At 42.1% G+C, this 13,152-nt stretch overlaps 1 long non-coding RNA gene across 1 annotated transcript; it reads left to right on the top strand.

The window, feature by feature from the left end:
- Nucleotides 1-5,614: 5,614 nt before the first annotated feature.
- Nucleotides 5,615-12,950, top strand: LOC125180346 (uncharacterized). The gene is made up of 3 exons (XR_007158819.2): nt 5,615-6,026; nt 10,437-10,547; nt 12,819-12,950. It is a non-coding gene; the product is annotated as an uncharacterized lncRNA (long non-coding RNA).
- Nucleotides 12,951-13,152: the final 202 nt, after the last annotated feature.

Genomic DNA, 13,152 nt, shown 5'->3' with positions numbered 1-13,152 from the left:
AGGATACAGCCCAGGAGCCTGTGGGCCGATGAGATATTTTTGAGCTTCAGCTTTCTGGTGATTTGCTGTCATTCAGGGGTTCTGGTTGTGATGAACTGCTGCATTTTGCTCTCTCTTGTTGCTCACTATACTAGGTTTTGTGCTATCCAAAGAATTGATGACCTTATTTTTCAGGTGCAGTGACCTCTCCACGGCACTTGTGCTGCTCAGCAACACAGAAAATGTAGCTGCTGAAGTCTGCGGCGAGTTTTATTTACAAAGCTTTTTTCAATCTAAAAGTACAAATAATAGCTCTTTCTCAAGCTCTCTGGCATCCATATGGCCACGAGCCGCTTCTTCCACGTGGAACTTGCGAAAACCTCATTCCAAAAGAAGTTACTACTTGTACATGCACTGGGTTGCTGGGAACGGACTGGCCAAAGGACTGCTTTTAGTTCACACTTCAGCTAAAAATAAAGAATGTCTGGAACATTTTTCCTTTCCACTTGCTCTTGATTACTAAGCAGATCAGCTGAGGAATTATCTTTTTCTCTACAGCACCCACTCTAGCCCAGATGGACTACATCTTTAAGCCTAGAGAATGACACCAAAGGCTTAAATAACCCATTATTCTTAAATATGAGTGATGTAGGACTTCCAAAGGCATAGTGCCACCTAACTCCATCCCTGTCTCCTGTTCTGGGACACTTCATCCTGGGAGGGACAGACTCAGAGCCCTTGGGTGTTAAGCAGAGATAATCCATGTTGAATTAGAAGAAGAGACAGTAAACTTCTGAGTGTGAAATTTACATATCCTTATCAAAAATTCCTTACATAAACCAGATCTATGCCCAGAGCTGTGTCTCAATTCATAGTAAGCCCTTAAGAAAGGATATGTGCAGCTAATGGAAAACAAATGTCTGTTTTGGCAGGGCCTGCAGCCAATGTCAGTTATTCCCCCTCCTCCCCCTTCCCCACCCCCCTTTGCTGAAGAAAGAAAGAAATTGTCAAAATGAAACAGGCTGACTGAAATGTTCTGGTTTACTCTTAACCATTTGAGTGCTTCTCTGATATACAACATATGCGAAAGACCTTATCTTAGTGGCTCATGAAGAGAAAAAAAACCTGCTGAAGAAATCATGTTCTTTTTCATTAAAACATATAATGTCCTCAGGAAGGAAGTTCAGAGTTGAAAACACAGATATGCCTCATAGCCTGATAGCTTTCAGTAAGACTGTTTTAATTACTGTAGCTTCTAGACTTTGTTTTGCTGGAGTCTGGCCAAAAAACGAACAAGAGTACCAAGCAATCTTTAAACCGTTTTCTAAAGAAAACAAAGCCTAGGGAGAGCAGAATTATTAGCTGTGGCCTAATATCTCAAAGCAAATTAATACAAAGTATGGTTATTGTTCTTTTCTCAGGAAAGAGCAGTACTGTCAACACCAGCATAGAAAACACCAGAAGCAAATTCATCATCAGGATTATGGTCATTATCTCATATGAACTGTATCAAACCACAAATACTGTTTTTAACCCAGAACACAACTGAGAGTCTGACTTTACCTCAGTAACAACATGAATTCAGGTCCCCACCTGCCTGTGGGTAGGTACATCAGCTTGTAGCACAGTTGAAAAATTGGTGCTCCAGAAATTCTGAGTCAGGCAGGACTCTTACTGAGTTTTACCTTCCATGTGTGTGGAGGGTCCGACTCCCCAAAGCCTTGTCTCACCTGGGACAGTTTGGTTTGCAGATCCCAGAAGCTGTGAGCATGTACAGGAGAAGAATCAGTCCTTTTTCATGTTCTGTTTATTTAGGCATCATGAAGTTGAAGACAGCTCTAGCCTCCTAGCACCAAGTCAGAAAGCATTGTTTAATTTTCTGGAAACATATTGACAATAGAGGTCAGCTGTAGCTGACCAAGTACTTGAGCAAGTGTCCTCAAGGCAATATACAGACACAGGAGAAGCTGCTCCCAGATTTGAAGCAAATGGATGGGCTGGGCATTAACAGGGTGGCACATCACCAAGAGAAGCACCATGAGAGAGAAAGGGATCATCCAGCACACAGGCACAGAGTCACTGGTGCTTGACACTGGGACTAAGCTACCACGGCATTTTCTGGGATAGGTGCTAGAAAACATGGGTTGGGACTGTAAGAAAAGAAACAAGTGTCTATTGTTGGACTTCACTTCTGTTTAAACCAGTGTGCTTTGCAGGCTCATTAAAAATAAGGAGATTTCACCAAAGAAATACCTGATTCCATCATCTATTTTTGTTGGCAATTAATCTACATTCAAACAAATGTTGGCTGTTCTGTGGAACAAAATAATAAAAGTGCAAGAACTAATTTTCAAGAAGAGAAACTGTGGCTGTAATGGAATGAAGACAAACCAAACAGCAGAAGCATTTAGCAAGAAAGGGTACCCAAAGAAAGTAAAATAAGACTCAAAACAGAGGTTGGGGACACTGCAAAAGGGAACTAAATCTGTATCTAGAAACCTCTATATATACATAGTAGAACAATATTAAGGCAGGGAGGCATGTTGTAGCTGAGCTTTCCAAACTCAAGGAGCAAAGCAAATCAGTGACATGACCAGCAACCTAACTACTGAGGAACAGATTTTTCCAAGAAATGGAAGAGGCCAGCTTTCATGCCAGTATGGAAGTTGCTAACACGAGTCTTGTTGGAGTGACTGATTCCTCAGGCAGCCATTCCTCTACCTTCACCACAAGGAGCTATCCTGTGCGAAACGACGTCTCACAGCCAGCACAGCCAGCAGTGAGCAAATGAGCCTTCCTGAGCTTTTTGTCTGCCCAAACCCTGTCTCTTTGTTGTGATTTTCCCTCTGCGCTTCAGCTCAAATGCCTCTGTGCTTGCCTGACCCCCACTGTTTGTCACACCATGACCACAACATGTGGGCTAACACCCCGAGCTTCAGGTTCAATGCTCACCACGTCCTTGTTCTGCCCTTGAGCTCACGCCTCTCCTGGTCTCTTTCCATCTGTCTTCTCCATAAAGTCAACCCCAGCCTGCCTGTCTGCTGGGCTTCTCCGCACATACACTAGCCCTGTGGATGAGATGAGCTGCAGCAAGTACTGGAAGAGCTATGAGGCATTAGATACACAGAGAAACTAAAGACCCTAGTCAAAAGTCCCCACCAATGAACTGGACACACCAGTGAACTTTGTTAGGACATGAATTTCACAATCTTCTTGTAACCTACAGAGATCCAGGAAGAAGAGATGCAGTTGTCTCATCTCAAATAAGGAAAACATCTGCTAGTTTAAGGACACTGTTTGCTAAAAGAGGCTTATTTCTCTTAGTTTGTTATCCAGCCCACGTAAATTTCTGGGGAGATGAACAGAAAAGAGATTCCATCTTGAAGATGTCAACTCTAAAAAACACTTAAAAAGAAAAAGACAAAAAGAAGACAGAATATTCCAGGACAGAATCTTTAGCTCCCACAGTTTAGATTCAGTTTGGCTCAGTATAGGATGGGGTGGATATCAAACAAATGCCTTCAACATAATTTGAAAATTATTTGAAAATTTATTTATTTTTATTATTTGAAAATATTTTTTTTGTTTAGGAATTGTCCTTATCTCAGATATTATCAACTGTATGGGATCACTGCAGCAAAGACTGATGCGGAAAGAAGAGGCTCATTAAACAACCACCTCATCATTCAGTAATTGCAAAGGGGAAAGTTGTCTTACAGGCCATTAAAAAGAACAAAGTTCCCCGGGCCATCATTTGGCCAAGAACAAAGACATTGGAGACCACCTAGGGTTGGACAAAGAGGAGTAAACAAAGCCATTGAAAAAATCGTAGCCTGTACAACACGAGGGTGTTACCCTGGGTGATGTAGTTCATGCAGTTGTTTTCCATTATGGGATTTAAAAGCAAGTAATGAACTTGCTTTTAAAGCAAGTTCAGAAGATACAAGAAAGCCTATAGCACAGGGACTGAGTCAATAGAAAAGGCTGTGGTCACAGCAGGTTGTAGGACACAGAGTTCACTTTGGAATATCTACCACTTACTACATGACAGGCCTCTCTAACCATCTTTTATTGCATTTAAATTATTACTTGATGATGTCTTTGAAAAATAAAATAAAATTCAGGGAATTGTAATCAGCAAGGAGGGAATTTCCAGCATCAAAAGCAAAATGAGACTGTGCAGAACTGGCCAAATTTCCAGCCATATGTTTGTGCAGAGTTTTGTAGTGTTATGCCATGACAGAAAGTTCATCTGGGGATTTTACAGGATCCTGAAAAAGCTGCACGCACTTAGTGAAAATAGGAGAGCATTTCTCTGGTCACCAGAATGCACCAAAACATTTCTGGAATTTGAAAAATCTCTTATGACTGCTCCTGTCTTGACTTGTTGTGCCTCAAAGCTTCTAATATTGGACCCAGATGCTACCACATATGGCTTAGGGGCAGTATTAAGACACAAGAAAAACAAAAAAAAACACCTTGAGAGAATGGTGGACTGGTACAGTAACCTAAGACCCTGCAGTTAAATAATTATGCTACCCATGAGAAGCATCTGAGTATAGAATGCCCTTGGAACAGCTTTCCTGGGACAGTCACGTTCAGGACAAAGCCTCTTTCCCAGCCAGGTCTCTCGGTCTTCAGGAGCACAAAGGGACAATTTGCTACCTGTCTGGGAAAACTGGAGTGCTATGGTTTTAGAGCCACACAATGGCTTTGGCGTGAGCAAGAGCAGCCAGGCAGCCTAGGTAAGAACTGAAGGTGCTTTTAGAGGAGGAAAGGACTCAATGGGTTTCTCAAAGGAGCATGTGAGCTTGAGAAGAAATGCTTCCTCCTTCCCTTGACAATATTTGTAGAATAAGAAGTTGCTCCTGGCTCCTCTGGTGTTTTCTGGCAGGCATGGGCTATGTCTGAAAATCGCCTCAAACACACAAACTGAGAAGCGGAGACTGACAGCAGCAGAAGTCCTCATCAAGTCCTTGTACCAGGATCTTACATGCATTCTCCCTTTGTCTATGTCTAATGCTTTTCATTTTAACAGGCTTCTAAAATTCTAGTGATTCAGAAAACTCAACTTATTTCTGCTCTAATCATTTCACCCAGGACCTAACTAAATGCCCCTAATCCAAAGGGAAGTCATTGGAATTCAGATCTGAGTTGTTAGTTCCTGCAGTGGCACTTCTTGGAGCTCTAGCTCTCCCTTTAGCACCTCTGTGCAGCTGCCTTGCAGTGTGTTCACAGAGTGGTAACGCCAGGACCTCGTCTGGCTCGGCAAGCTCCAAGATCTGATCGCTCGAATAGTTTGATTTCCTGGGACCTGCTGCCACTCCCTAGGAAACAACAGGGCCTTGAGCTCCCCAGTCACCATTTTCCTGGGCTCCTGGGAGGCCTCCTGACACTCCCAGCAAGCTGCTGGAGGTGCTCTGCGGCCTGCAAGGCTGTGAGCCGAGACACCACCTCAGCAGCACCTCTGGCAGCACCAAACCATCTGTTGTGTTGACAATAGCTGAGTTTTGCATTGCTGACAGGCCTTTCGCTGCCCTCGGGCTGGTGCCTTGCCTTCAAGGTCCGAGTGTAAGCAAGCAGAGGAGGGACATGGCTCCACTCAGAGAAGACGAATGCTGGAATAGGTTTTCAAGTGTTCTGACTCAGCAAGTTTTAGCAACTCTGCCCTTGTCAAAGGTACGGCATGGGAACTATTTTACAAATAAACAGATGACCTTATGGATAAAAAATAGTGTACTTATTCATTCTTATAATCTGGGAGGTTTTACGGAAAAGATAAAATCTTTTTTTATTCATGTTTCCGAAGCCAAGAAGTCTTTGTTCTTTCACCCCCCTAACCAAAGATAGGACAAAACATATCACAAGATCTCTCTGCATGGTCTCGTGTCTCCTGCTTCTTCCTTTCCCTCTCTCTCTGTGGCCACAAGGAATCCTGCTAATCCACCCCTCTGCATGAAGATGAAGAGATCATTCTTAACAGTGCACTTAGAGCAGCTCTCTAAGAATTTTTCCAGCAAACCATTCACCACAGCCCTCTGAAAAAGGTATGAAATAATCTCTCCATGTTAGTCTTACATTATTTATGCTTCATTGCAGCTATCTCCTTGTTTCCTGTGGACAACATGTTGATTTATTCATGCTGTCAGGCAACCTCCTCTGACCATGTTTCCAGTACAAAACTGAAAGGGAGATTTAGCCGCCTACTCCCCAGATGTGCAGTGGCTCCAGCTCTATGGCATCTGTGTAAACATCAGCAATAAACTTCTGACTCTGAGATTAAAAATGGGGAAGTTTTTCTTCTTACCCCATACTCAGACGTCTTGCATCAAAATGTTTTAAAGGCATCTTTGGCATTTTTTGTTATGAATGCATTTTGCACGCTATTCATCAAGGAAGTATGTCCCCAGGAATCTAGCCACCATCAGAGACATCAAACTATACAGACACCCTCAACAGAGGTCAAGGCTGTGACGTTCCCACCAGGAATATGCCAAGGAAGAGCACAGCTCTGAGCTGCTCAGGTACTAAGCAGGGCTGCAGATGGCTGGCTCTGCTGTGGCAGTGTCACTGGTATCTCTTAAATGAGGATGCTGTAAGAGGGGTGTCTTAGGGTGTTTAAATATTCTCGAGTTAAGTATGTTGTTTAAGTAATGACAACTACTTAAATGTAAGAAAAAAAAGGAAAAGAAAAAAAAGAAAGAAAAGAGAAAAAGGGAAGAAAAAGGAAAAAAAAAGGATGAAAAATAATAGAAGGAAGAAAAAAAAAAGAAAAAAGAAAATATCACCAACTTGATGCCAAGTGATTAGCTTCCTGAAATCAGTCATCTGTTTTAATACTTTATAGGAGCCAAAGCAATGCTTCTGTTTAAGTGTATACTCTAGAAGTGGCCTGGAGGAAGGGCACCAGTGGAGCGTAGCTGCCTTCGGTGAGCAGCGCATCATCTGGAAAGCTCTTTTTTACATGAGGCAGGTTCCATTCATTACCCTAATGACATTTTTGCTCCACTCCCTCAGCCTGTACAAAACATGCCTTTGTACTTGGGCCCACAATTTGCTGAGGGGTAAAAGAAGGGGGTGCAAGAACAAAAGCAATTGTGGCTTGTGTGGAGCAGCCACCACGGCTAGATAGGACAGAGCAGTCTGGTTCACACTGACACCATCATTTTCCTAATTTGAGCTTACTGCAATAGGGTCAGTAGCTAGAATTTGAGGCTGCCACTCTCCAAGATACAGTTCCCTGTTCAGCTTTTGAAAATATTGGCAAAATTTAAGCATCTGAGCTGAAATTATTTAAGCTGAGTATTTTCTTTAGCTAAGAATAGTTTACTCTGACTGCCCTCTCTGCACTCTGAATAGATGTGGAAGAAATATTCGTTTCCCTATAATGAATAATTCTTTGATGGCTTTGCTGAGGGGCTGCAGAGCCCAGCAGCTTCAGACCCAGAATTTGACCTTCAGCGACTCTGCCAGGCAGAGCTCTCCGTTACCTCCCATACCACGCACTTTTGGCTGGGTTTTCAAGCTGCCAGAAAAGAGGGCTCTGCCTGGGGGACACTTTGGTTCTCCTGCTGCTTCAGTGCTCGATTTTTCAAACACAGCAATATTGTAATATATTTTAATATAACTGCTAGAGCAGTTTTTCATTAAAACCCACTGAAATCACCCTTTTTTGATGATGAGTTTCATCTTTGAATTATTAATACCCGCCAATGAAAGGCAGGAGATTGGTATTACTGCCCTCGTTGGTAATGTTGCTGGAAGAAAGCACTACATTAACACACAACAGATAGACCAAGGGCTGTAGACTTAGCTTGTGTGGTTGTTTTTTTGGTTCAGTAACAGCTGATTTCAATCACTTTTAAACAAACTTCTGAAATATTTTGTACACCCGGTTAATGTCTCTATAAATATCTTCTGTTTAACTATGGACAAATTATCTCCTGGCTTGAAAAGCCAACAAGGTTTTTTTTGGGAGGGGAGTTGTTTCCTTCATCTGTCTATGACAAATAATTATCAATAAGAGATGAGATATTGCTTTGGAGCCCACGCCCAGCTGAATCCCACCACGTGTACCACGTAGATATACAGTACCAAATTGCACAGACCTATATAGCTTTGCAATCCTGGAAAAGACCTTCAGCTTTACAATTAAAGCATCTGGCTTGCTTTTTGAGCTAAACCTCATAACCCAAGAGTGTCACAAACCTCAAGATAAAAAGAGGGGAGTCTTTCAACCCCGCTTCACTGCAGAGGGGAGTGCATGTTATCCTTGGGCCAGAGCACAGCCTTCACCAGCAGACTGTCCTCCAGAAGGAGCTGCTCCCCATCTGCATCCTATCAAGGCCCAGGATGTGCTTCTCTCAAAGCAGGTGGCTGGCAAGCCAAGGAGGGCATGCAGCTAGGATTTACCTGGCCAATGCTTGGCAAAGCACTGAGCCCCACCTGGTGGGAAACTGCCCCTTTCACAGCCTGAAACTTGCTGCTTGTACCGTCCCAGCAGGAAGATTCCCACTGGCTAAGGGAAGGTGATGTAATGCAGGCAACGTCCTCTTGTGACCCCTTTGTGTTTAGTCTTGTCCCCGTCTCCCCTGCCTGTGGTGCAAGACCAAGCAATGTAGGTTGGACTTTTCAACTCAAGCAAGCATTTCCTGGCATGTTTTACTGTAAAAAGGAACATTTAAAATTGTTGCCATAAAAGCTGATTTGGCTGTGAGCTTTGTTGCATGTTTTATTTGAATGAAGCCATATCTTCCTCACAATAACCTCTGGTAAAAAAAAAACCTCCTTATAAATCCTGATGGGAATTACTGTAAGGATGCTGGGGCATTGCACATACCAGCCAAAGCAGAGAGAGCCTGTACAACCACAGCCCTGAACAAATGACCCTAATCACAGCTCTCATTTCCAATGACAAGTGTGGCTATAGCAAAAAACGTGGCTCCTAACAAAGGGTTTCATCATTTAAATAAAAAAAAAAGAAAGAACACTACTAGGGCTAAAACCTGAGTTGAAATAAAAGCAGTTATTCTTTCTTAAATTCAAAATACACAGTGTTTTGAAAGTGCCATATCCAAATATCAAGGAATTGTTGAAATCTCAATTTATGTTACAGTTAAACCCAGCTTTAGAACATCTGCCTATTGCCATATCATCATGAGCAGATGCTGCCTTCAAAGAATAAAACTAAGTAGGGGGAGGAGATTTCTCTTTCTCTCCCTCCCGTGTGTGTACATACACACATATATAGCAATCAAGACCAATTGCATTTGAAAGAAAATATGGAGCTATGCCACAGTACCCTGGCATAATAAACACATATATGTATGTAGATATCCATTACATAGGGGTGCTACAGCATAGATTCATAACTTTATCACACTACAGTTCCCCTTGATTATACTGACAGTCCTAATATGTTTCAGACAATTTGGCCTTCACTATATCCTGCAGCTGAAAATGCTTGGCAAGAAATAACTCAGCAGAAAACTTCAATTTTCCCCTACATATACTTTACTTGAGAGGGAGAGAGAGAATTTTGGCATACTATCCAGGTTTAAATAATAAATTTTAAAAGTGTAGTAGAAATGAAACCAGCATCTTGCTGTTATCTGCTGGCAATCAGAAGCAAAAATATAGTCTGTGTATGTATTGCTTTCTGTTTTCCTCCTTTTAAAGAGGTGTAGGTAAGACAATCCTCCTAGTGAGACAGCAAACAAAAAAGCATACCTGGGTCCCCTTCTTTTAAAGCATAAAATTGTTGTGTATTGGAAAGTGGTTGTGCACCGTCAGTAACTAGAATTTTGCTAATATTATCACAGAGTTATCTGAGGGATGCGGTGACTGCCAAGCAAAACGGAACACATCTGGGATATGTCTAGGTAGAGACAGAGTCCAAAAAACATGTGCCTTCATGGTCTATGTCCAGAAGAAGACCTACTTATTGTTACTGATGAATAACCACCCCTTTATGAAAGGTGCAGTTAGAAATTCAGCTATTAGGTCTTCACAGGACTGTGGTTGGCAGTTGCAAAGAGCTCCCAAGCAGTATTTACATCGTTGCAAGTACTCAAAGGCACTGATAATGACTGTCAGCATCACCTGCAAGAAAAGTGAGTTTGGATTTTGATGTTCGGATTCAGGTTTGGCGTGATGGGAGAGGAATGCTATTTACACAATAAGGAGAAAGCTTACCCCAAATCACAAATTTTCTTTCAAGTGAGACAAAGAAATGATTGTAATTGCTAAAAAGGGGGAAAGTCACACGATTCATGTGGCTGCACTCTCTTCTTGCAGGATCAGGGTTTCCCATGGAAATTAACTGGGTCAGGGAATAGCTAAATCCAGACGATGAGACCACTGGTTTTATCAGCTTGATCTTGTGAATTATGACACCTTCCTCCTTTACTAATGAACCTGCCCCCTCCAAGTGACACAAAACTGCTTTTTTCTTTCAGTGTGCTTGGTTTTGATAAGTATGTTCTGCCATGCCATCTTTTGTCAGGAATTCATCTTCCAAAAGAGCCACTACCTCATCATGAATACTCATCATTGATACAAGTACACAGGTAAAATCATTTGTTTTTAATTGGGAAAGGTATTTGAAGATTTCCTTGATAAGTTTCTGTATGAAAATACCTAGTCTGACCTTTTTTTCTCTCTCATAAAAAAGAAAGAGCAAAAATCAGTGGGGTCCTCTATGTAGCCAGGTGCACACGCAAGGGGAATATTCTCTGGGCACCCATTTCTATGGATGTCCTACCCAGCCAACTTTCTGAAAATGAAACCCCTGATATACTGAGTGCCACTCTTTAAACATTCCTGGAAAATGGCTTTTCTCTTATTAAACAAGGATTTTTATGGTCCGTGAGCCTGCGGGATACAAAGCTGGGTGTACAGCTGTAAAAATGTCTGCCTCCTGCTCTCCGCACTGCCCTTGCATCTTCAGTGGCAGGAAGGCACCAGATGTCAGGCTGCCAATCAGTCCCCATTGAGAACCTTCAAATGTTGACCAAACACAGGCATAACCAGGCACTAAAATTTTAATAATAATTTCTTAGAGAAGAGTTTGCATTTAATGCCAATTTAGTGCAACAACACCATTAAAATGCTTTAAAGCTCACGCAATGGAGTAGTAGGATTGCCTTTGTCTGACTCTGTCCAGAGTGAAAATAGCCTTGATAAAAAGCTGACCAGAGGGTTCCAATTATTTCATCTTCTACACGGAAAGGTAAAAAATCCTACTGAAGTCTGATGTTTTTCAGTCAGGTATTGCTATCACTTTGCCTGTTTGTAACAGCGACAAAAGGAAACAGAAATTCCTGTTTTCGAGGATCTCCATGACACCAATAAAACCAGACAGACTGAAAGATTAAAATGAAAGCCTAAAAAACGATGCAGTATAAATGGGCTATCCAAAAAGACTTTAAAGGTGGTTTCAGAAAATGTCAACACTTCCACATTTTTAAAAATGATGAAAAGCCTAAGTATCTAAAAGCATTTGATTTATACCGCACGGGTGTTCTTATGCCAAAAGTGGATATTAGTCGTAAAAATGAGAATAAAAGACACTTCTGTACTCTTAAAGCAAGATAATGCTTTATCTATAGTCATCCACCCTTCTAGAAGCAAGTTATTATACTGTAATGCATTGTGCTAAGAGACACCAAACCTGGAAAACACATCAAATGGCTACAACATGTTAAAAAAAACAATTTCAGTGATAATGCTTTGCAGAGAGCAGTGAAAAAAAATGACTTCAAATAAAATTCCGGTTCCATGCAGTTGATGACATTTGTCTGTGTGCTAGCTTTGTATAAAGTGAAAAGCAACAACAACAGAAGAATAAAAGCAAAAACCAAATCCCCTAAAATTTTCAATTAAACAAACCCCGAGTCAAAACTTCAGAGCTCTCAAAGAGTGTCCAAGAAAAAAACTCCCAACCTAATCTACACAGATGAAGTCGATACTCACTTTCCACTCAGGCAAGTCAGTATAAAGAACAAACAGACCGATATCAGTTTGTTATCAATTTTACATCCACCCAAAGCACCCTATGGTGATGAAATGTGGCCGTGCAGAAGTTGGTGCAACTTCACCTCTTGGTCCTGCTACAGCTCTGCTCAGGACACGTTCTCCTGCGTCTTGTGCCAGCTGGACCTCAAATACCACCAAATCCCAACAGCACAACTGGATGGGTTCTGTGCAACAGCAGTGAACAGGCACATGTTTATTAGACAAGGAAATAAAAAATAATTAAAAAAAAAGATTGGTTAAATAATTAAAAAAAAAGATTGGTCTGCTGATTTTGAAAGGGTCAGACAAGACAACTTTTCTCTAGGATCAGACATTTCCTTCCAAATCACAGGGACACGACAGAGAGGAGGTCTCAAAGCCCCAGGTCAACAGCCACCCTTTGGACAAGCAGTGTTTGGAGGAGCCTCAGCCCAGGCAGACACAGCATTGCACCGTTCCTGGGAAAGAAGATGTTGCTGAAATCTCCCCTCTAGAGACATTGCCACGGGTCATTGCAAATAATGTGTGTTTTTTTTAGGCAAAAGCAATCATCATCAACCCTAAAATCACTAAGGCAATATAAGAAGTGTTAAACTGTGACTTCAGCACGGAATAGCTGACCTTTACTGAAAGGCCAAATGTTTAAGGAAAGCAGGTGGACCGTACTAGTGCTGGCTGCCTTCTAACTGCTAAGAGCTTCAGTCACTCAGCAGTTTAACCAAGAAGCTGGAAGCACTGACATCTCATCTAGACAGAAAAACACCCGCTCCAGAGCCACTTGAGGCCTCCCTAGCTTCAAACAAACTTAACTCCTTTCTTATAAGGTGAAGGACGGCTCAGCAGCGCGACGTCTCCCTGATGTGCACAGGATTTTACCCTTCCTCCCAGTCGGCCCAGCCCTGCAGATTGCCCTGCTGGTCCTCCTTGCTTTAGGCCGAATGCCTCCTCCTTTGCAGCACCTCACCATCTGGTCCAGCCCAAAGGTACGTCCCTGCTTTATCAGTTCAGCACCTCTTTTCACGTTTCAGTTGAAAATGCACATGCGAGATAAGGAGAAATTTCTTCCAGATGTCAGGAACTGAAAATTAACAAATCCTTGAACAGACAGAGGTGATATTATGTGACGGGAACACTCTGGGATAATTAGAAAGAGAAAAA

This window comes from Anser cygnoides, chromosome 4 (genome assembly GCF_040182565.1).
Source record: "Anser cygnoides isolate HZ-2024a breed goose chromosome 4, Taihu_goose_T2T_genome, whole genome shotgun sequence".
Taxonomy (NCBI): Eukaryota; Metazoa; Chordata; class Aves; order Anseriformes; family Anatidae; genus Anser; species Anser cygnoides.
The sequence above is the reverse complement of the archived record's forward strand: the minus strand, read 5'-3'. Positions and strand labels throughout refer to the sequence as shown.